At 33.8% G+C, this 22544-nt stretch overlaps 1 protein-coding gene across 2 annotated transcripts in view; it reads left to right on the plus strand.

Annotated features, from left to right (window-relative positions):
• The window catches only part of CDH18 (cadherin 18), a 160238-nt gene that overhangs the window by 71832 nt on the left and 65862 nt on the right, over nt 1–22544 (plus strand). The gene's annotated exons all lie outside the window — the stretch shown is intronic.

Genomic DNA, 22544 nt, shown 5'->3' on the forward strand with positions numbered 1-22544 from the left:
TGCACTGTTCTCTTTAGCTAATCTATCCAAGATGTATATATTTACTAGTAATAACCATGCAAAAGTTAAATGCCTGATTTTTCTAGTGTATACCCCTGTGTGTAAAGAATTCATTCCTGGCCATGAATGTGTCAAGTAGCCAGTTCTGAAATAGATGGAGCCTCATCTGACTAGGAGAAGTGTTTTCTTAAGATAAAGATTCCCACTGTGTCACTACATATCTTATCACAGCTTAAAAAATTAAAGGAAAATAAATAAACAAATGGAAACAGCAACAACAAAAATCAAATAACAAACAAATTTTGGGGCATTAGGTCTTGGTAAACAAGATCAGTGCAGTGCAGTGTTTGTCTACACAGGAAACAGCCCGACATAAATGTGACTTGCAAGCTATTTGTACTAAGAATAAATTTACTGCCAACTGTTGATGTGGGTGGTATCCACTTCACAGCTAAGCAATCAATCACATATACTTTTCATATCCCTTGTTTTTGCATTCCTGCATATATTCACGTAGAAAACACAAAGATGGAAGAATTTTAATCCTGATATAGTTTTTCACAGTTACCATTTCACACTTCCGTACTTATGCAAAGGTTTATAGAGGGTACTCCTTAAAAGTATCAAAAGGAAGGAAAAGAAATGTATTGAGACTTGTGTCTAAATATGTATGTATGTATGTAAAGAATAGATATAGGCTCAAAATAGGATGGAATGTAATTACAGGATTTTCATGCAGGAGTGATTGGGACTAAAGTGAATGAACAGAGCTTGTGTATAAATTGAAATGCATTACTTGTTTCATCAATTCATTCAGATTAATGAACATCATTTTTGACAGAATATAAAAAATCTCCCCAAAAATAAAGCATAGCAGTATTTCCCTCCTTGTTCCACTGCAGCAAATCCCCTTTGAACATATAAATATTCACTACTGCAGAAAAATCGAATCCTTGAATTCATCCTTGGAGCTTGGGAATACTCTTTTCTGACAGACACCTGAAGTTGTGTCAAAGCTCTTTTATCTAGGATGGTGGTCACAGTAATATGGGGCCTCTGGGATAGAAGAAAGGAGGATGAATGAGGAATTACAGAGCTCCATAAACCATTGCTTATTTTTGAAGTAAGCAAAAAATTGCACTTTTACACTTCCTTTGGATATGGTTTTCTTTTTTTCTCCCCTGTGACATTTTTCAAAGCTATCTAATGTTGTCAGAATTTTTAAGTTGTTTTGGCTCTGCTTATATTCCATTCCTGGGATAGTAATGTACTGTCTTCACAAGGGGAAACTACACCAAATGCACAAATAACATATTCAAAATTATTATACAAAGGTTTCTGAAATCTGCTGTCTTTTCTGTGTTTTTCTCTCTACTAAATTTGTACTTAATTGGATGCATTTTTGATCTGTATCAGGATATTTAGCAGACTTATTATATTATAAATAATTTTGCTGTTCATAGTTTATATTATCCAAGTAAGGTAGCTGTCCCTTTAAAAGTAATCAAAGGTGCACTGGTGTACTTCCTTATTTAGCAATGAATTTAGACATATACAATGTTAGTGGATCATATGTTTAAGCCATCCCCAAGTGTGGCACTTAAGGACCCAGAAGAACAAATGAATCCATATTCTATTCCTTGCCCTGCCTACCAAGATAAGGTGTGGAGCAGTGGTATTTTTTTTTTTTTTCTCTTTATTTAAGAGAGAGTGAAGACTGAAGAACATCATTCATGAAACCTGTCAATGGCAATCTCATCAGTAAGCAGTAAGCTATTATATAGAAGTGACTGCAAGAAAATGGAGTCTGGCAAGAAGTAAAGGTGTAGTCCCTGTTTGGAAGAAAGGAATGCAAAGAAGTCAGTGCTCAAATATTTTCTCTTTTGCACAACAGAATATTGGTCTTCACAATGCAAATTAGATATCAGTGTCTTAGATAAGTTAACACCCAATGAAAGTTTATGTCAAGTGGGTTTGCAGCACCTTATATGCATCAGCAAAACCACATTTGGTTTGTGTAGCTTTCAGTCAAGATCTCCTACTGAAAATTACCAGTTTTTAAATTCATATGTTTATTCAAGTTAACAAATGCTATGTTAGATAATTCAGCAAACTAAAATGATAAATAAAAGCAGGTATTCTTTAAGATGGTCTGTAACTTTACTGTGAGGAGTTACAGTTAAAAATTATCTGCTTCAGTTCCATTCAGAAACAAGTGAGAAACAAAAAAACTTTCAAACAACATTGAAAATAAAATAGAAGTACAATCATGTTCAAATTTTGGAGCTAAGCATCTAACACAAATCCCCATTGAGAGTCCAGTAAAGTTCTTTTCCTGGCTTTTAGACCATTTTTTTAAAAGGCATAATAACAATCTGCTTTAGCTTACTATAAAAACGACAATACTTACAAATCAATAGAGAAAAGGGACAAAGTATAATCCATAGAATATGCTTTGCACTGTGAAACTTAGATACACTGTCAGGTGAATTTTGGCAAAGTGGTATGAAAAAGGAATCAGACACCTAATTGATACTAATATGATTGCTCATATCTGCAAAGCCAAAGCAGAAAAAAAACAGAGATATTGAATATGGTAATGAAATAACTGTGAAGAATTGTTTACTTGAAAAGACACTGTGTGGGTTGACTTTTTCTTTAAATATGTTTAGAGGCATGGTTAATTCTACTGTTTCAATTATATGTAGCAATAATGCATATAGGGAAAGTTACTTTAGATAGAAATTACACTTCAGTTAAATATTCCTTTGTGGCTTCCTGAACCAGAATTCTTTGGTTTGTCCTAGCATGCCACTCAAAACCTTTTTGAAAGGCTTGCAGAAGAAAACTGACCTGTTTCCTTATGCTGTGAACATGTAGAGAATAAGTCAATTTACCTACATTCTAATCCTAAATGGAAGAAATTACTTCCATTGAAATCTAGTATAATTTGTTGCAGGCTTCCTGTTAGATAGCACTTTCTGAAGATGATAGAAGACATTAATTGATTTTGTAGTTCAGTGACACTAGGTTAAGTGATTTTCTCAATCACACAGCTTGACTTTGAGACTTGTTTTCATTTTTCTTCTTCTTCGTTTGAAAGGTTTTTGTCAAATATGTGGGAGGCACTTGATGGGAGAAACATAGCATGCATCACATAATTAGTATGATGAATGTATCTGCCAGTGTCTGCCTTTGGTTAACTTACTGGATTTTAGAGTAAAGGCATTAGTGGCTTAGGAGGAAAAGCAGAGGATAGATGAGAGAGAATGAAAAGAGTAAATAAAAATGTTCTTCAGTACTAAGTGTTAGTTAGAAACTATCACTATGGTATTAGAAAATGAAAGCTATTTTTTTTCTAAGCAGAGTTACTGTCAGCATTATTTAGCAACCACTAGCTGATATTGCATATTATCCAAATTATGCTTATAAAAAACCCAATACCTGTTTAAGATGCTATGTATTCTGTAAATAAATACCAAATTTTTCTTGTTCAAAAACTAAGTTCCAGCACCTTGTAGTCTAGTGAAGAATGAGTAAATTCATCAGTCCCTCATCAATGCCTTTTCACTTCTCCTTTTCTCTGACAAACTGTACAGATCAGAGTTCTGTGACCTGATCTTGCTGATTTAAAAGATCGTCTTCTCTTGCTGTGTGTTTTGACAGTTATCCAGTTTCTTCATCCCTGCCCTTATAATGAATGAAAAAGAAAACATATTCTGTAGATGCAGTTCTCATAGGTGGGGGTGGTGACGGAAGGAAGAAGGGTGGAGTGGAGGACAACACATTCATTTTCTTGTTAGCATACCTCCAGATTCTAATAAATAAAATGGGAGCATTGCTGATAACAGAAAAAGACAAAAAAATCTTGATAGTTTTGATTAAGTATACACATATCACCAAGAAAAGTTAAAATAAAGTCAAATGTTGCTGAAATTAGATTTATATAATGGAATAAACAAGATAAAATGGCTTTGCAAGTCTGTTCCCTCCCGCTTGAAACCTGTACATGGTTTAATTTCTACAGACTGTATTTAAGTTGATCAGAGAAGAGTGTTTCCTTTTGCATTTGTAAAGCACCTCATGTCCAGTTCTGCAGTAAGCAGTAAGCTTATGCAGACCTTGAATTTTCATTTTGTTTCATTTTTTTCCAGAGTTATATAGCTGTATGTCTGTGCATTTATGCTGAATTTATTCCTGATAGAATCACTTTGAAGGGTATTGTGCCAGCTTGATTTTAACTGTGCCTTGGACCTCTGGCTCTGAAGTGTATTTGTTATCAGAGACTGTAATAGGAACTAGCTGCAAAGCTAAGTTCTGGTTATAAATTTATATTTCTCCAATACTGCATGTTCCAGTGCAACTTCTATTATGTATCACCTCTAGTAAGAAAAATATTTTGTACTGACAATGTATTCCTAACTGGGGGTCCTGGTGGATGAAAATCTGGACATGAGTTGGCAGCATACACTTGCAGCCCAAAAAGCCAGCCATCCTTGTCCAGCAGGTGAAAGGAGGTGACAGTGCTCCTCTGCTCTGCTCTGCTCTGCTCTGCTCTGCTCTGCTCTGCTCTGCTCTGCTCTGGTGAGACTCCTCCAGCTGCTGTACTGCATCCAGCTCTGGCATCCCCAGAACAAGAAGGACATGGGCCTGTTAGGATGAGTCCATAGGAGGACCATCAAGGTGATCAGAGGGCTGGGGCAACTCTCCTATGAGGAAAGGCTGTGATAGGGCTGTTTAGGCTGGAAAAGAGAAGGCTCTAAGGCAACCTTACAGCAACCTTCCAGTACATAAACAAGGCTGATAAGAAAGAGGGAGAGAAACTTCTTAGCAGAAAGTCTTGCAATCCAGCAAGTGGCAGTGATTTTAAACTGCAAGAATGTAGAATACGGGCTGGAAATAAGGAAGAAATTTTGTACAGTAAGAGTACGGAAACACTGGAAAATGTTGCCCAGAGAGGTGGTGAATGCTCTACCTTTGGAAACATTTATGGTCAGTTTGGGCAGGTCTCTGAACAGACAGATCTGTCTTAAAATCTCCTGCTCATTGCAGAGAGATTGGACTATATGATTTTTAAATGTCACTTCCAACGCAAATGTATCGATGATTCTACTGTTTTAACAAACCATTTAAAAGCTAAGCAAAACTCGCAATCAGGACACTTCAGTGTCAGAGAGAGTTTATTAAAAATACTGTGGTTGGTAACAAAAAATGTTATCATTATAAGGTGGGGAAGGGTGAGTGAAAGTGGAAGTGATAGGAGTGACAAATCTAAGCAAATGTGTCAGCACAGATAAAATCACCTGTTGCTATACAGTAGGAGATTTAGCTGTGATCTGTAGAGAGCAAGTTTTTATAAACATAGTTCCTTCTCAGGACATGACTCAAGAAGGAAGCATGACAGATTGCTAGAGGCTATGCTATCAAAGGCTTTTAACAAAAAATAACTTGAACAATATAAAGTTATTCTACCACATTCTAGGCAGTTAGCCAGAAAGACAGGCATGATGATTGAACAGTTTTTCAAGGCTGCATGCTATTCTGTACTAGATGTAAAAAAAACTGTACAGCTTCCAACAGTCACCTCTGGCAGGATATTGCAATAGTCAAGCATTTTAGTTACACACACACTTTTTTTGTCCCCACAAAGTCATCAAGACGTAAAAATAAGAATTTTGTGAAAGAAAAAAAATCCCTTTCAAGCTTTCGGGTATATACAATTTTCCATCACAGTTGGAACAATGTGATGTTCTAACATAACAATGGTTATGTTAGAAGATATGGTTTTTGTTTTTTTTTTAATCCTGGATAACTGAAATCAAAACATTTCATACAGCTGCAGAATCACAGAATCACAGAATTAGCTAGGTTTGAAAAAAACCTTTGAGATGATTGAGTCCAGCCAGTGACCAAACATTTTCTTGTCCACTAGACCATGGCACTAAGTGCCATGTCTAGTCTTTTCTTAAATATCTCCAGGAGCAGTGATTCCATCACCTCCCTGGGAAGCCCACTCCAATGTCCAATCACTCTTTCTCTGAATAATTTGTTTTTATTTGGGTTTTTTTTTAAGGTCTTTGTAATATTTTATTTTTATGTTCATAAGTGGGAATCCAATTTAATTTAAAAAAAGGACTTAAAAGGAACATCTTCAATATTAATCATCTTTATTTTTTTTTTCTTCTCATAAAGATTCATGACGCTGTTTTATTTTTCATCCTGACTGTGAATGGGGAAATATTTTGCTGTTTCAAACTTTGACAGACATTGAAAAACATTTTTAAAATATACTTGATATATATCAGACAGGATATCAAGAGTCTTAGCCAGACACTTGTTTCCTATGTTTCTTCAGTGTCCACAAAGGATTAGTTGTCAGTAACTGAAGTATGGATAACTGATGTTTTCGCAGCTTCTGACATATCTTGCTAATGGCTTAATGCAAACATACTTGCATAGCTGAGATCTAATATAAAGGTTTTACGAGAAAGGGAGATTGAAAGTCCTGTGAATATGGGAGCAAACTTTTTTTTTGTCCTACTGAGCAGAAAATAATTAAATTGAATAAGAGACAGCTCCATTTATATTTTGTAATTATGGTTTAAGGAAGAGCCTGCTTTCAGGTAGTTGTAGCTAGAGATAAGGTCTCCCCTGGGACTTTTTTTCTTCAGGCTGAACAAGCCCAGATGCCTCAGCTGCTCCTCATATGACTCACTCTCCAGATCCTTCACCAGCTCTGTTGCCCTTCTGTGGACATGTTGCAACACCTCAATGTCCTTCTTGCTGTGAGGGGCCCAGAACTGAACACAGGATTTGATGTGTAGATTCCCCAGTCCAAGTACAGGGGGATGGTCACTGCCCTGGTCGTGCTGGCCATACTGTTGCTGATACAGAATAGGATGCTATTGGCCCTTGGCCTCCTGGGCACAGGCTGGCTCGTGTTCAGCTGTCTGTCAACCAGCACCACCAGGTCTTTTTCCCACAGGCAGCAGAAACCGTAGTATGAAACAAGGGAATAAAGGCTACAGTCATTAAAACTTTTTTTTTTTTTTTCCCTTCTTTAACTTTTAAGGAATTGCTTTGGAAGTCATAAATTAAATGTTTTTGCTTAAAATTTTCAGTGTTTCAACTGCTGGGATAGCTCTTGCAAAATAGTAATTAGGATGTTTTGCACATGAATTATTAGGTCTTCAGAAATTTGGAGGAATCTGTAAATCCCCTAGTGTTAAAGCAGCTTAAGTAGGTTTTCTCTCTGAGAAAGCTTCAGAAGAATTATGCCTTTGGGGATTTCTTACTTCTCGTCATTTTGGACATACACAAAGTTGAGTGCTGCTGCTTTGTTTCTTCATAAGTGTATATGTCAAGATATTTCACTTCCTTTTCATGTTTTAAATCACTGCAGAGATTAATGGAGACAATGGCACAAAGACATAATTTTGCATTAAACAAATTATTGTCATTTCTAGTTGACTTTCTTATTAATTTATTGATATAAAATAGCAATATGGTTTATACCTGTTGCATTAAGTGTATAGAAATATAGCAGAAAATAAAACCTTTGCATTTCAGCTCATTCTCAGGGATGAGAGGGGCTGTATGAAACTGGGCTTAGTTTCTGATTATAGCCAATTTCACACTGCAAGTCTCCTAGATTTCAGTCGGAGCATTCACAACCACAGATTTGCAAATACTGCAGTTTTGTCACTATAGGTGTGGTTGTAAACAGTAGGAACTCGTGCAAGCAGAGATTCAAATATAGTGCAATTTGCCAATCTGATGCCATAGGTCTGTCCAGGTTCAATGAGAACTTATAGAATCCAGATTCACAAATGCTGCATTTTATTGAAGCAACAGAATGGCAGGTTGAGGATTGCTGATGATAAATGCACTAACTACAGTGTTATATGTTTTGAGACGAAATATAGTAACAGATCTATTAGCACTATACATATATATATATATATATGTATGTATATATCTACAAGTATTCTGTATCTGTTCCAACACAGTTGGAGAGACGAAGTTCACCTAAAGCTGTCCCTTTAGACGAAGAGGAGAAACCGAGTCCATCAATTCATACTGATCCAGCAGAGGATTTTTTCCCCTTCTCTGTCTTGTTACCCCAAACTCCTTCTTTTATATTATAATTTTTGGCCCTTCTCAAAGGGATGGAACGCTTGTTCCATGCTATAGGTGGGGTTTTGGTGACTGTGACTTATACATGTAAGACATGTTCTCTTTTCTCTTAATTTGCTTTCTTAGGAGTGTGAAAGTTAATATATAAATAATAATATTATATATAAATAATAAATTTATATATATAAATAATATATAAATAGGGCTTGATGAGGGTCTTCATTACTTGCTTATTTACTTTCAGTCAGAATTTACAGTTCATACAAAGGTAAAACAAACACACTGGTCCTCCTTTACCTGCTGAAGGAGCAGTAAAGCCTCTCTGACCTTCTCCAAAGTGTCACTGTGAGCATTCTAATCTCCTTGAAAGACCAGATTTACAAGCCTTGTTGGGCCCAGTGAGGGGGAGTAAGGCTGATGTCTGGTATAGCTTTGTGGGTGCTCTTCTGTGCCTCACTGAGAGACTTTTAGGCCTCCTCTTCACCCGAGATATCCTTCCAACATTAGGCTGGTCTGAGCCTAGTGTGAGATCACCGAGGGTCTCAGCTTGTGTTTTTCTCAAGAAGCTTTATCAGTTCTTCACTAACATAAAGCAATTCCATAGCAATTCTGACAATTTACCACAAAACCAGAGAAAACATATAATTTAGACTTGAAAAATGTGATTACCTCCTTCACTTCCCTTCAAAATTCCCTCTGAAGTCAGTTTATTTAACCAAAATTTGATTCCATTTTTTAGGCTTTGCAAATACTCTGTTGTTGTCAAGCAATATTATGCCAGCTGATCAGGAAATACATATACTAAACACAAACGCTGCATTGAAGTAGAGGATTATAAGTGATGGCTGAAAACTCATTTTCCTTCCGGTGTTTTGCCATTTGATGGGTTTGCAGCTGTGTGTACTTGTTTGAATTATTTCTGCATTACTATGAGCATCTCAGTCTTTAAAGTGGGGAATGCACCTAATGGTCTGGAAAATTATTTCAATGTTGCTCAAAAGCTGTATGTGACACTGTAGTATATGGTGCAGTAAATTCTTGGCAGTTAACACAGCCATGAATGGGATGAAATATAGTTATAGATAGTACACTGTAAAAAAACATATAAAAGTAGCTTTTCTTCTCATTAAATAACTTTTTTAAAAGAGGGTAATTCTATCTAATGATAGTATGCTTATATATAGATTTTTAGCAAGGTATTTATCTTAAACTTGGGCTCTGTTTATAATTATCTTTCTGAATCTCTTTTTTAAATAAAAAATGAAAATAAATAATTAAAAAAAACAACCCCACAAAATATATTTATAGTCAGTGATGTCTATTTTAACCCATCTGTATCTCACTGAATTTCAGTTTCAAGGGAAAATAGAACAAGAGACAATGAACTTGTACTGTAACTAGACAGGATAAGGCTAGTCATTAGAAAAAATTATAATGGGATTTTTAAAACACTGGAATGCTTTACCTGTTAAGAAATGCCGATTGTCTTAAAAGATATCTCTAAAACCTGTTAGATCAGCTTGTGCTAATAATGGTTCAAACACAGTTGATCCTACCTTAGAAGAGGAAGTCCTGTTTCTCTGTAATTCTTTTACTTTATACTTGGGCAGATACCTTTACATAAGTAAGACTTAATGATTTAAACTGATATCCTTGTAGTCTGTATTCATGTAGAAATTAAAGATTAATTCAGGTAAATATATTGGAGAGGGGATGTTAGAGACTATAATAATTTCATTGCTTCCAGAGTGATTTTCACAGTGAAATGACTATTTCTCATCTCAGAGGAAAAGTGAAACTTATTTGTTTGGGAAAATGCAACTGTTTCATTAAAAGTGTGAAATTCAAACTTTTCTATTTTTTTAAGTCTATAACATATCAAACAAAAATCAACCAAGAGCTATTGAGGAGACTAATGAATATTCTCTCAAAATGCAAGAATTAGCCTAGCCTGGAAAGAAGATACTTGCTCCTGAGCTATCATTAATAAATGGGCGGAATGGATTTCTGGGAAAAGCAGTTAAAGAACAAAACACCGATATACTAGGAGGCAGAAAAGACAGATCTCATTCAGTGGAGGAAGGAGTCTCCTGTTTCTATCTGGCACTTTCAGAAGTATATATTCATCTGTATTAGATGCCTACATGTACAAATTGCAGTTGCTATGTTCATTGTCAGTGAATTCTTTACTTTCAGGATGCACCAAACCATGGAGCATCTAAAGACTCAATTCACAGTAAGATCTCTTTACAGGAGAATTTACAGGAAGATCTCTTTACTCCCTGGATGCATGACACTGTCTGTGTAGGTACTTATCATCTGTTTAGTACCTCAACACTAAATCTAAAATGGAATATATTTCACTGGGAGCATCAGCTAGTAAGATTTGCTGTGTATGGGAAAAATGCACAGAATTCTTAAAGCCTGCCAGGATATAGTTTTGGACAGGTTATACAGAACGTACCTTGGAAAAAATCTCAGTATGAAAAGAAACACTGGTTAGAAATTGGCTCTTTTTTTGGTCTAAGTTTTTAGTGTAGTTTTACACCATTGTTTACAGTGTAAGATTCTAATTTATGTAAATTTGAACATTAGAGACTAGATTGTCACATGATAAAGGAATCTTTCATAACCTTTGTTTCCCCAGTTCAGAAGAAGGGAGGAAAGAATTGAACATTATGCAGGCACACACACAGGTATATACAACATGAAAGGAGCATGAAATATCTTTCTTTTATTTTCTTTCCCTCTTCCTTTTTTATTTCAGTCTTTGTTGGATAAGTTATTGACAACTCTTGCATTTCTATGCCATAGCAATATTCTCTTTGATTGTAAAAGCTCATTGTATTAAACTCATTTTAATGTCCATAAACAGGGAACATCACCACACTGCAAACCACATAGGTAACCACAGCATAAAACAAACAAGAAGAAAAAGCAGTCCTTTTAACCATACAGAAATACTCACAGTGGATGATGAAGTGTAGTGTTTAAATAACCTTAATAAGAGTTCTTATGTGAAAAAAATATGTACTAAAATGTTTAGGATATTTCAGAGGATTTCTTGAAATGTGTTCCTGAACCAGCTCATTTTTAGTGATGCTCAAGAATTGTTCAGTGTAAAGCTGAAGGACATTAAAATTTGGTGGAAACTTATAGGCATTTTCTTAAGCACTTTTAGAACATCAGGCATCATCATTTGGTTTGTATTACTCATTAAAATATCGGTAGAGTATATTAATATATTTGTTTGTTTTCCATTTTGCACCACTAAAAAGAGACAATCTTTCCTCCACAGAAAGTGTAGCCTTAATAATGAGGCAAAATACAAAAAAGCATTGTGCATCTTTCAGACTTCATAATTGCAGGGCTGGCAGTTTAAAAAAAAAATTAAACACATTTTGAAGTATGAGAAAAGGTTAAGTTCTTCATATATTTTCTCACTGTTTGTTCAATATGTCTCGTTGAATATATTGTTCACTAAATTCGGTAAACAGATATATAATTATCAAGATGTCCTTTGTGCCATTATCAAGTGTGAATTTAATTCATAAATCCCTGGTGTGACAAGTCGGTCTTTTTATATGCTGTATAATAACAATAGTCTTATAAAAGAAAATAAAAAAATCCATTTTGACAGATTTATGAGAATTTATGGTGTTTATGCAGAACTGTCATACACAGACATATCTTCAGTCCTTTGCTAGAAATAGGTTTCAAAAATGTGTCTAAAAAAACTTTTGTGGAATTGCAATGACTTCAAAAAAGGTTCCCTATGTGCTGGATTTGTAAAGCTCAGATAAATAGTGAGAACTTCTAAAATGCACAGAGCTGCAAACATAGAGAGTGCAAGGGAAGATACTGTGTGTCTGGACACTAAAGTATAACATTTTTCCTGAAATCAAAATGGAATGGTAATCTGTGTTTGAATTATATACATACATTATGCAACAGTCATAGTCTGAGCAGCACCTTTCTAAAACTTGAAAATATGATGGGACTATTGCTACAGGTCAAAGGTGCTCCTCTGGAGCCAGCTGGCCTGGACTGCTTTCTTATCATCCCTAAATATTTACTATGCATCATGATATGAAATGCACATAAAAATTGCAAGGAGCTCTGGGTCAGAAGTGTGTGCCTAAGTAGTCAGTTCATTTAGTGGTCTGTGAAGCACTGGGCTTGTCATGGGCATGCATTCATTTCCCTGGACATGAGAGCTCCTGGTTTTGATTCTCACCTGGCACTGATAGGGAAGATGAACTGACTGACAAATAATAGACCAACATTGGACTGTTGGAATTTTGCTCCTAACTGTTCTTTCATTTGGTCAATGTCATTTAGGCAGTCATTAATTTTCAATAGTTAATAAGCAGTTGTATTAGCCAGGACATAATAAATGATCAAACCCCTCTTTCTCCCTAATCTAATCACTTTCCCCTGCTTTACACAGAAAGACCGAATCCTTTTTATTCTTCAGCAAATCAGTTTTATAGATACAATAAATTAAGGGTGAAGAAAATTTTTTGAAATTTCATTGTCCAGGGTTAGGGCTGATTTTTCAGAGACAAGTGGGCACACTTAATTGCAGGCCATGTTTTCAAATGACCTTCTTAGGGCATTTACAATTGAAAATTGCACCTTTTATCTATATTATCTTGCTATTGTGTAAAGAAAATTATCTTGCTAGTGTTTTATTTTTTTTCAGAATTAGAACAAAAATAGAAGATGTAATGTTTTGAGAGAACTTTTAGAAACCTCAAATATCTTGTCCTGAAAAAAGAGAATTTATTACAAACAGAGCAATATAGTCATCTCTTTTCTAAACTATGCATATATATGGCATTAAATTATCTTAAGATCCTAAGGATATGTGTGTCATTTTCCTTTGACAAATGAAATCTTTAAAAATGGGTACTAAAAGTCTGTTCTTCAATCTTTCTGTAAATTACTTCTGTAACACTTTTCACAAAAAGCCCTATGTGATATTGTATTACTGTTATAGATCACCATGTGAAAGTTTTGTGCATGTGAAAATATAATTTTAAGGTTTACTTTTTTGTGTCCTGACAATCAGAATGCAAATTTTTATTATGTCTTTGGAAGTATTTAAAATAATTTATTACGACAGTATATCCTCTGAGGTCAAGCTGTAGATTTTCCTATACACAGAATGTTTGTCACTAAAAAAGAACTTTACAAGTGTAAGAGTTTCTAATGAAAATTAAGAAACTATTGTTGACACAAATGGGCAACGTCTACTCATGCTAAAGCAATTACTGTGCACCATTTTCACTTCATGGACTATTATATATTAGGAGTTTTCTCACAGAAACAGCAGAGCTACTTAAATACAGTAGAAAAATATCCATAGCCTTTGTGCAAATGTGAAATTCCTTAAAATACTCATTTCCATTTTAATTTTCAGTTTCCTGAGAGTTACCATAACTAATTTTTTGCAAATAACTGTCCTAGATCCAGGAAATACATGGTTCTTTGTAGTTGTCTCTTGACTTAGATTTATTTAATTTTCAATGTTTGATTGAATTTACAATAGCTGAGTTTTGGGAAGTCAGAATTTTATTTCAGACTCACACTGTTTGTTTACTTAAGTCTTTTCTCAAAAGATGCAGTTCTAAATTTCTCCATGAGAGTTTCATTGGTAGAAGTATACAACTCACAAAGCTCCTTTCTGTAATTATTGCATGCTGTATATTGGAGCATGACTGTGACCCTGTACCAGATAATGTGCTTCACTTGTGTGCTGAATTTTCTTTAGTAAGACGAGTTGGTAGAAGACTCTGGAGAGTCTAAAATGTAAGATGGAAAGTAGAGGTAGACAGATTTTAATTTAATTGCCTGTTCCTAAGAGGAAACAAATGGCCCAAATAGGTATGCTGTCTGTGCCTCCTGTTCTTGACCTCAAAACATTGATTCAAATATATTCTGTCCTTTGCCTGTGATTTTATTAACATTATGGTATAAACAAAACATAAGATTTTATATCCAGATTCTCAGGAGCTGTAACAGCAACTTTGCTCATATAAGACACTCTTCCCTGATATAAGCTTCCATCACCAGTAACACCTGTAGAGCAAAAACTCATCAACTAGATTACCGGATTGACAACTTAGTCCTAATTGTACTAAGAAGATTTTTTGCCTAAAAATAACAGATAAGATTCTCTACTGGTGTCAACCAGCATAACTTCAATACCTTGATATGAAGTTTCTGGATTTATCAAGACTGACAATATGAGGTCCTGCTCATCCTCATTGAGTATGTACTTTAGGAAGGTCTTAAGGAGGATGGACGAGAAAAGTATTTGACAGTTCCAAACATGGTAGGTGATAATAGGTACAATATCTGCACTTGAAAACCTCCTGTCTGCTCTGTTTGGAACTCCTCATTCATCCTGGTACCATGGATTTTTATGTTTTTTCCTAGTACATGAGATTTTTTTTTTTTTTAATTACATATCAGATATGTAGATAGATGTACATTTCTTATGCTGTTTTATATTACTTCAGGTCATTCTAGAGATTTAGAAAATGGAGCAATACCTTCAGAGAAAAGCTTGTTATAGTAGATTCAATTTAGCGGATAGACTTAATACAGGCATATAGAAAGAAAACACTGGGTAAAAATGTTTCTGTGCTTCATTCAATTAAAGAAGAATGCTGGAAAGAATTCAGAACGAAAGCTTGCATACTGCTCTGAATCACTGTTTCATTTTATCATTAGAATTAGAAATGGTATTTTTATATAGCCTGCAGAATGGTGTTCAAGAACAATTAGGCCAGGAATAATAATTTAGCTTGACAATAGGTAGTTAAACAAAGTGACTGGTTGGATCTTAAATAAACAGCCTTCTTTTTCGTGGACTTTAAAAAATAATCTTGCTCCTCCTAAATGTTAGTAGAATAGGGAATCAGTTTTATTTTTTATTTTTCATTTATATCTAAAATTTGTAGTAATAGATTAATTTACAGTCAGCCATGTTAAGGAAGATGGCTTTGCTTTTTGTAATTGAAAGTTTATTTCCTAATGATTGATGTACAAGTACATTTGAATAAGTTTCAATGAATCTTCATGTCATTATTTAGAACATGCACTTAGAGCAATCATTGACCTTTTGTACCAAACTGTAAATCAAGGTCGGCCCCTTATCTGTATTGTCCTACAGTGAATTTTTTATATGAAATGGAGAAATTGAAAATAATTTTAGAAAATTTTATTTGCTTTGGAAAGGCTAGACTGAGGCAATTGAGGTCTACTTTTTGAAATCATTCCAGGTCCTCAGAAGGCAAAAATTTTCACAACATAGAACCCCAGCAGAGGAAAAAAACCTCTCTGACACTGCTATTGATCTGTTTTCTTGCACTTTGTTTATTAAGTTTATTGATGACTGAGCAAGTAAGTTGAGTCTTAAGTTGCTAGGTTTTGTTATTTTCTCATAGGGAAAATTAAACCTGAACGTACAAAACACAGCCTGTTGAATTTTTGAGTAATTTTAAATGAGGATGATAAGTAGGAAGAAGAAAAGGAAAGAATATTTTTTTCCTTTCTTTTTTTTTTTACAGAACCCAGCATGGAAGTTTGTAATATATGGTGCTTGAAATTATGGTGCTTGTGACTGGATTAATGAAATTGTATAACTTCTCTCACTGTGGGTGACAAAGTCATGACTTTTCCAGGACAAATAACGAAATGTATGCAGAGTTATTCCTAAATAAATCTTGCTCCAGTAAGTTTTTCAGAGTCAGAGCTAGTATTTTCAAATTTGTGATTTTTCTAAATTCAGAATAATTTCAAATGCAGACAATGCTTGTTTCAAGTCAAGAGGTGTTCAATGCTAATTTGTACAGCAGAAGTTGAGCACTTTGTTGAATAATGAATTGACTCAGAAAGAGAAACAGCTGTATATAATTGATTTGTGTCATATTTTATATTCTGTGTGACCTTATTGTGAAGTTTTTAACTTATTGTAGTGTGAGAGTGCCTCTTTTCAACAAGTTACACCAGTAATTCAGTAATCCAGTAATCATTTTCTTGATAGCAGTGTACTGTAACAAATGAACAAAAAAGACTGCTGTTTTCAGCCAATTTTAAGATTTACTGCACTTCCAGGTAGAGATTTATCTTTTCTCTGACTAGATCGATTTTACTTCAGGTCAATAATTCCTGATTGAATCTCTACAGAAGTCAATAGCTACCTATTATGTCACCTAATACACAAAGATTTTGTGGATGTCAGGTCTATGTAAGAAAATGACATTTGTGAACATGTGTCACATTCTTTATGATAAAATTCCTTTAAATCTTATTTATATATCACAATTATTTTTGTGTCCATAATAAAATTCTGAAAATTGTGGTTCATCTCAGGCTACCACAGACACATATTCAGCATTCAAAAATATCTATGTGTTATCTGCCATGGTTCCTTGGTCAGCCCTATGTTTATCCAGAATACAGTTCTTAGATATTTTTTCTCTTATGCAGTGTTTGAACTAATGTTTTTTATTGTGTGAATAGATTAGGATTTTTATACAAGTATGGAAGCTTCAAAGAATTTATAAATTTTTTGGTCATTAATTTTGCTTTTCAAGAGAACGTTATTATAATATTTTTTCTAGCATTTTTCTTTCAAGGACCCCTTAGGAAACCAGTTACTTATATTTTAAGGTAGCTGTTGTATCATATATACATATATACATATTTATACTCTGATGCACTAAATCTAGCACCAAAGCACTTCCCAAAATTAAGAATTGGTTTTTTATTAATGGAATTCTGCTGGTGATTGAATCTATTAGTTTTTCTTTAAAAATGTATTAGCTTGCATGGCCACTCTCATAGGACGTTAACAGAATAGTTTTCCTCATAATACAGGTACCCGGGATAGATGGAAAAATGATTCACATTTGTGTATTGACAGTCTCAATGTATTTCATTCACACTTTGCAGATATGCATACTGATGTGCTCAGTAAGGTTACACCCTAAGTGACACATAAAAATTATATGTTATGCCATACTGCTGTACTGCTGTCCTTAACATATTATGCAAAGGTCAGTGAAGCACTGCAGTTCAGTTGAATGCTCCGTGGTGTGTAAGGAGTGAGCATCACAGGGACAAAAGAACACAACCTATGTGTAAATGCTTGGTGTGTTGGTCAAGCAGGTTTTCTTACTAACAGATAATCTCAATTATATGTCTTGACCTTGTCAGTCAGTTGTAATTAAATTATTCAACAGATGAAATTTTGTCCAGATATGGAATCTTTTCAAGACTGTATGTTGGATTCAGGTTTTTTTATTAGATGGACACCATTTTGGACCTATTAGAAAGGGGGCATTTATGCCTATAGTAATTTTTTATCTTCTTCACGTCTTATCAAGGTGATCTACTTTGAAAAGATGCAAAAATATCATTCAAAATAATGGGCAACTATGTTAGTTATCTCAAATTATTTAGATATATTATTATGTACTTATTAAAGACAAAAAGGTTAATTTGCATAAAATCAAATTAATTTACTAATAGTAGATGGGAAATATGAAGTAAAGTCTGTGACTCCATCTTTATTTTTTTTTCATTGTGAAGGAAGTAATAAAGAGCTTTGGATTATTACTGGAATATTAGCAGTTTTAATCTTCATCTGCATCTTCCTTTGTCATTTTCATTCAAGCTATAGATTAATTAAATGTTTGTGAAGGCCAGAAGATATATGACATTACAAGAAGATATGTTCAATACTAGCAGTCTATTCTATTTTATGAGAGCAGGATTTCCAAGTTTGTGAATATAAGTAGTTAGATTTCAGGCTGTTTTAAGCTCTTTCTTGTCAAATTTGATTTCCTTTGAGAAGACTTATGTACTTAATTCTGATCTGCTATCAGAGGGTTACTAATGCATCCCCTTTTTACTTAATTGCTTTGTTAGTCATGTGTCATTAGGTTGTTCCTCCTCACAAAGGATTAAATACACCTATAAGAAGTTTATATCTGAAGAAATTGCACTTAATGAGTAGTTTAATCTCTTCCAACATTCTTTGCCCTTGCCTCCACAGTGATATCATTTGCTTGTTTCCTCTGCTAGCGTATCTGACAAATAAACTATTGCAGAAAATGCATCAATATCTAAATGGCATTAAGATAAATGTTAGTCACGTATATGTGTATCTAGGTGGGTTCCACAGGTATCTTCGCCTAACATTTCATTCCATTATACAATCACCCATCACTTATTACCATCTTTGAGCAAACAATTATTCTGTTCCCCTTCCCTTGGGGTTCAGGTTCTTCTTTGCTTTTTAAATACATTTTAAATTGAATTCTTGAAAAAAACATTTTCAACAGAGCAGTAACATCATACTTCTGCAGGTTTTGTCTTAGACACATGCCTACTACATTAACAGAAATATATCAGAATTTGAGCATCATATTGGTCAAGGTGGAGGATCTGACCATTTATCTCTTTCGGCACCTAGCCACATGTTTCTTCAGAACTATAGAAATACCCATAATTTGGGTTCCAATTCCAAAGAACTCATGAGTCTGTGCAAAAGCACCAAGATGTCCTTCTATGAAAATGGAATTATTTAATCATGCACAATTATGCAGAGAATTAACGTAGAGTGGCAGGTTGCTAAGGCACAGGAATGCTTTTATTCTGTCTTTAAGGCTTTCTTCTACTTATCCATACCACATCTCCAACAATTTTGTGTGGAAAAAATGTGTGTTCAAAAATGGAAAAACAATTTTAGAAGAGGTCAAAACCACTCAGCTAGGAGATTTGCTTGAAAGAATGATTAACTATATTTTTATGTCTGAAAAATCATAGGAACTTATGTGCAATTTGTACTCCAAAAGAAATTACTTGCACATTTTCAGGACTTAGCGTATTGATAAATAGTTTTTGAGGAATTAAACCTTTTTTGAAGTCTTTTTGGAATCTGCGCATGAAAAAAAAAAAAAAAAAAAAAGCAGAATTTCCACTTCTCTTCACCCTGAATTGTTGACTCTTTTAGGAACAGAATTGGATTAATGGGGGAACTATAATTGTTTTCCAGTTCCAAATCTAGGAAGCGTAGTAGATTCTCCCAGACTAAAGTAGATAAACAAGTTTGCAGAATTTAAATGTGTGTCAGTTTTCTGAAAGGCCAAGCAAAATCAATTTACAATATGAGGCTGGTAAATTTAAGCAAAGAGTAAAAAAAGAAAAACAGAGTGGCTAGAAAGAATTTAGAGAATTTAGCCAATTAAAAAGATTGAAATAGCAATAATGTCTTTCCATGTGTTTTTCCGGAAAATAGGCCATACTAAAAAATCCTATTTCTTTGTTTTGTGAAATGCCAGGTTGTATTGAAAAAGATAAATGCCATACCACATGCAATTCTAGTTAAACAGATAGCAATTAGTAGTAGCGACAAGGCATATTAAATCTCTATGAACTGGCTACCTGGGAGGTAGGAAAAAAGTTATCATCAAGACAGAATTGTCATGAAATGAAGAAATTCCTCTAGGGCTCTGCAGGGATCAGTGTAAAACCAATTCTATTCAACTTCTTTCTGTGTGGATTAAAAGTAAACAAAAGACAACTGGCAAAAATTTTGGATTACTATTTCTATAATAGATATCCCTTTGATTACAGCACTTGCATATTGCACATTAGAGTTTATTGTCTTCTTTCTGGAAGTGTCATTGCAGCAAATTTTTAATTTAATTAATTTGATTGTCCTATTATAAAAACTGAGAGGTGTTGTGATGACATTTGGTATCCGTGCAATTGCCACATAAATTGGTGTATTTTTCACTCAGTTTGTGAAAAATTCTTCAGATTCCATAATTTAGGAGGCATCAGCAAAATACTTTTTTTCAATTTTTAATTTCTGTCTGTTACGCATAAAGGTTTTAAAGAAGATGATTTTTACTAACAGTTATTTTAAAAGATTTTTTTTCTTCTGGGGGTATTCATTGTAGTACAATCAGTCTGGTCAATCCACCCGTTCGTTTAATACCAAATGAATGCTATTCTAGTCCATTTCTTTAAAATGTTTACTATTTTCCTTTTAAAATAATTTTATTTTTCAGTACTTCTTATTTTTTAGCAGTTGTCCTAAAATTTTGGATTCATGTCTTTCATTTCAATGCTAATTTTCTTTAAGGAAGGGTATACTGTCTTTCAGTACTATAGTCATGACCAGAGAAGAAGATTGACCACTAATTGTCATTTCTATAGTGCTGTGACTTTCATCCATGAAGTATGTAGATATGTCTCTGTAGAGGAACAAAGTTTTAGTTATATAAAGCAGATCTGAGTCAAAGGGCTAGATTAAAAAACATCTTTGTTATAGAAAAATTCAGAATGTGGAGTAGGACCATCAGCTTTATATTGTAGATTTCTATTTACGGTTATATTTTGAACTAAATCACAAATTCAAGACAATGTCTATTGAGAGTTCTAAATTTTAATTTTGTTTTGCAATTTTAAGGAAAAAAATGTATTTTTTGACTTTTTCAGTGTCTGTCTTAAAATGGAAAAATTGTGCTTCTCTTTCAAGGTAGAATAATATTAGAATGTGAAATGTGTTTTAATACATACAATATGTTCAGAATATTAAGTTGCAATAAAAGAGGGTAAATTCATACCCTAGAAAAAGTAGCAATAAAAATAGTGCTTTTATTCCAAAAGAAAGAATAATATTAATGAAATTACCAGCTGCAATACTTCAAATCCCTCAGTAAATTGTAAACTCCCACATTTAGTTAAATATTAAATAGATATTTAGAATTACATTTGAATCAGAATTGTCTATGATCATGGCAAGACAGATATATAAGAAATTAGAAAATGGGGGATCAAATGTGACTTACTGGCCCTTCATCAAACATCTAGGAACCACACTCATGTTTCAACAACAGAATGAAAATTTTCCAATCAAAAAAATACTTACTTCCCCATGACAAAATAGTTTGCCATTAAAGTGGTCTTGTGTGATTGTTTTCTTTTTGTTTTCTCCACTAGATAGGAAGCCTCTGAGCTCAAAATATTAAAATAGACCGTGTTTTATACGGAGCAATTCAGACATCATGCAGGAGTAGGCTGTAAAATAAAGATGACTAAAATTCTGAGGTGGTTACTGAATGTAAATGAGTTCTTATTTTGTGTAAGTAATAAGATAAATTCTTTCAAGTGCACCAGACTAATAGGTAAGTACATAGTAAAATACTTCAGTAAATGCATAGCTATGCACCTGGCTGTGGCAGATATTTTCTTAGTATTTGTCTGCACTCAAAAAAAGTCTTGATTTTTGCAGTCTCAGTTACAGTGGATCCTTCTGTTGTAGCTTTTCTTTTATGTAAGTTAAATGGTTCTTCACAGAATGCTAAAAAAGACAGCATAACACATTGTCAGATGCTGCAGAGCATATAAGTACCTTTAAGAAAATTTGGTATAAAAGAAAAGGTATTGACTGCAATTCAGTAACAAGAATGAATTTGGAGAGCCTGAGAGGGAAGTAAAATTTGCCAAAAATGAAGTTATTTTCACTGCTTTCTCAAATCCAGGGGTATTGGGGAAAAGGAAAGAAAAGGAGTGTCCACAATAGCAGATATATCAATATTTAATCTCAGAGATATTTTTTCTCAGTTTTACCTGATAATTTTAGGATAAATACAGGACCATCATGAAGAAATTTCTTAATTGCAAAAGGCTGTGAAGAACTGTCAGTACAGAGAAGGTTATGGGTATGAAATTATGGACAAGAGCAAGAAAAGCATAATCAAGTTTAATAGCATTAGACAGTAAAAGTACTTATAAGACATATTGTTTAGTTTTAGTTATTCCTGTGAGTAATAGGGGGTAGGACTTGATCCTTATTGGTCCTATTAACATTAAGAGATTCTATGTTTCTACAGTAATTCTGATCTCATTAATTTGGAAATGTCACTAGGGAAAAATGCTATGGGTTTATTAGTCAACTAAAAATCAATCATCATGTAATGATTCCATATAAAAAATAAAAATGTTGCAATTAAAAAAGGTGGTATTAAAATCTTAATTGGAAAGTAAGTAGGTTTATCATCATATATGGTCAAGAAAGATAAATTCAAATTGGAAAATGTGCTTTAAAAAACTATTGAAATTGTTACACAGAAACAAAAAAAATATTAAAATTAAAAAACCTTATCAAAACTGGTGTTCTTTAAAGGTGAATAAAGTTATAAAAGAAGTTGTAAGAAAATGTGTTTTTCTGGGAGAGCCTTCCATGTGTGAAAAGAAAAACATCTCTCATAATTTTAAGATGGAAATAGGTATGAGTATTTGTGAGGGCAGAAGTCCAAACCTGTGTGTTCTTCTCAGCTCCATTCCAGTAGATTTACCCTTCCATATGTTGTATTTGA

This window comes from Vidua macroura, chromosome 1 (genome assembly GCF_024509145.1).
Source record: "Vidua macroura isolate BioBank_ID:100142 chromosome 1, ASM2450914v1, whole genome shotgun sequence".
Lineage (NCBI taxonomy): Eukaryota > Metazoa > Chordata > Aves > Passeriformes > Viduidae > Vidua > Vidua macroura.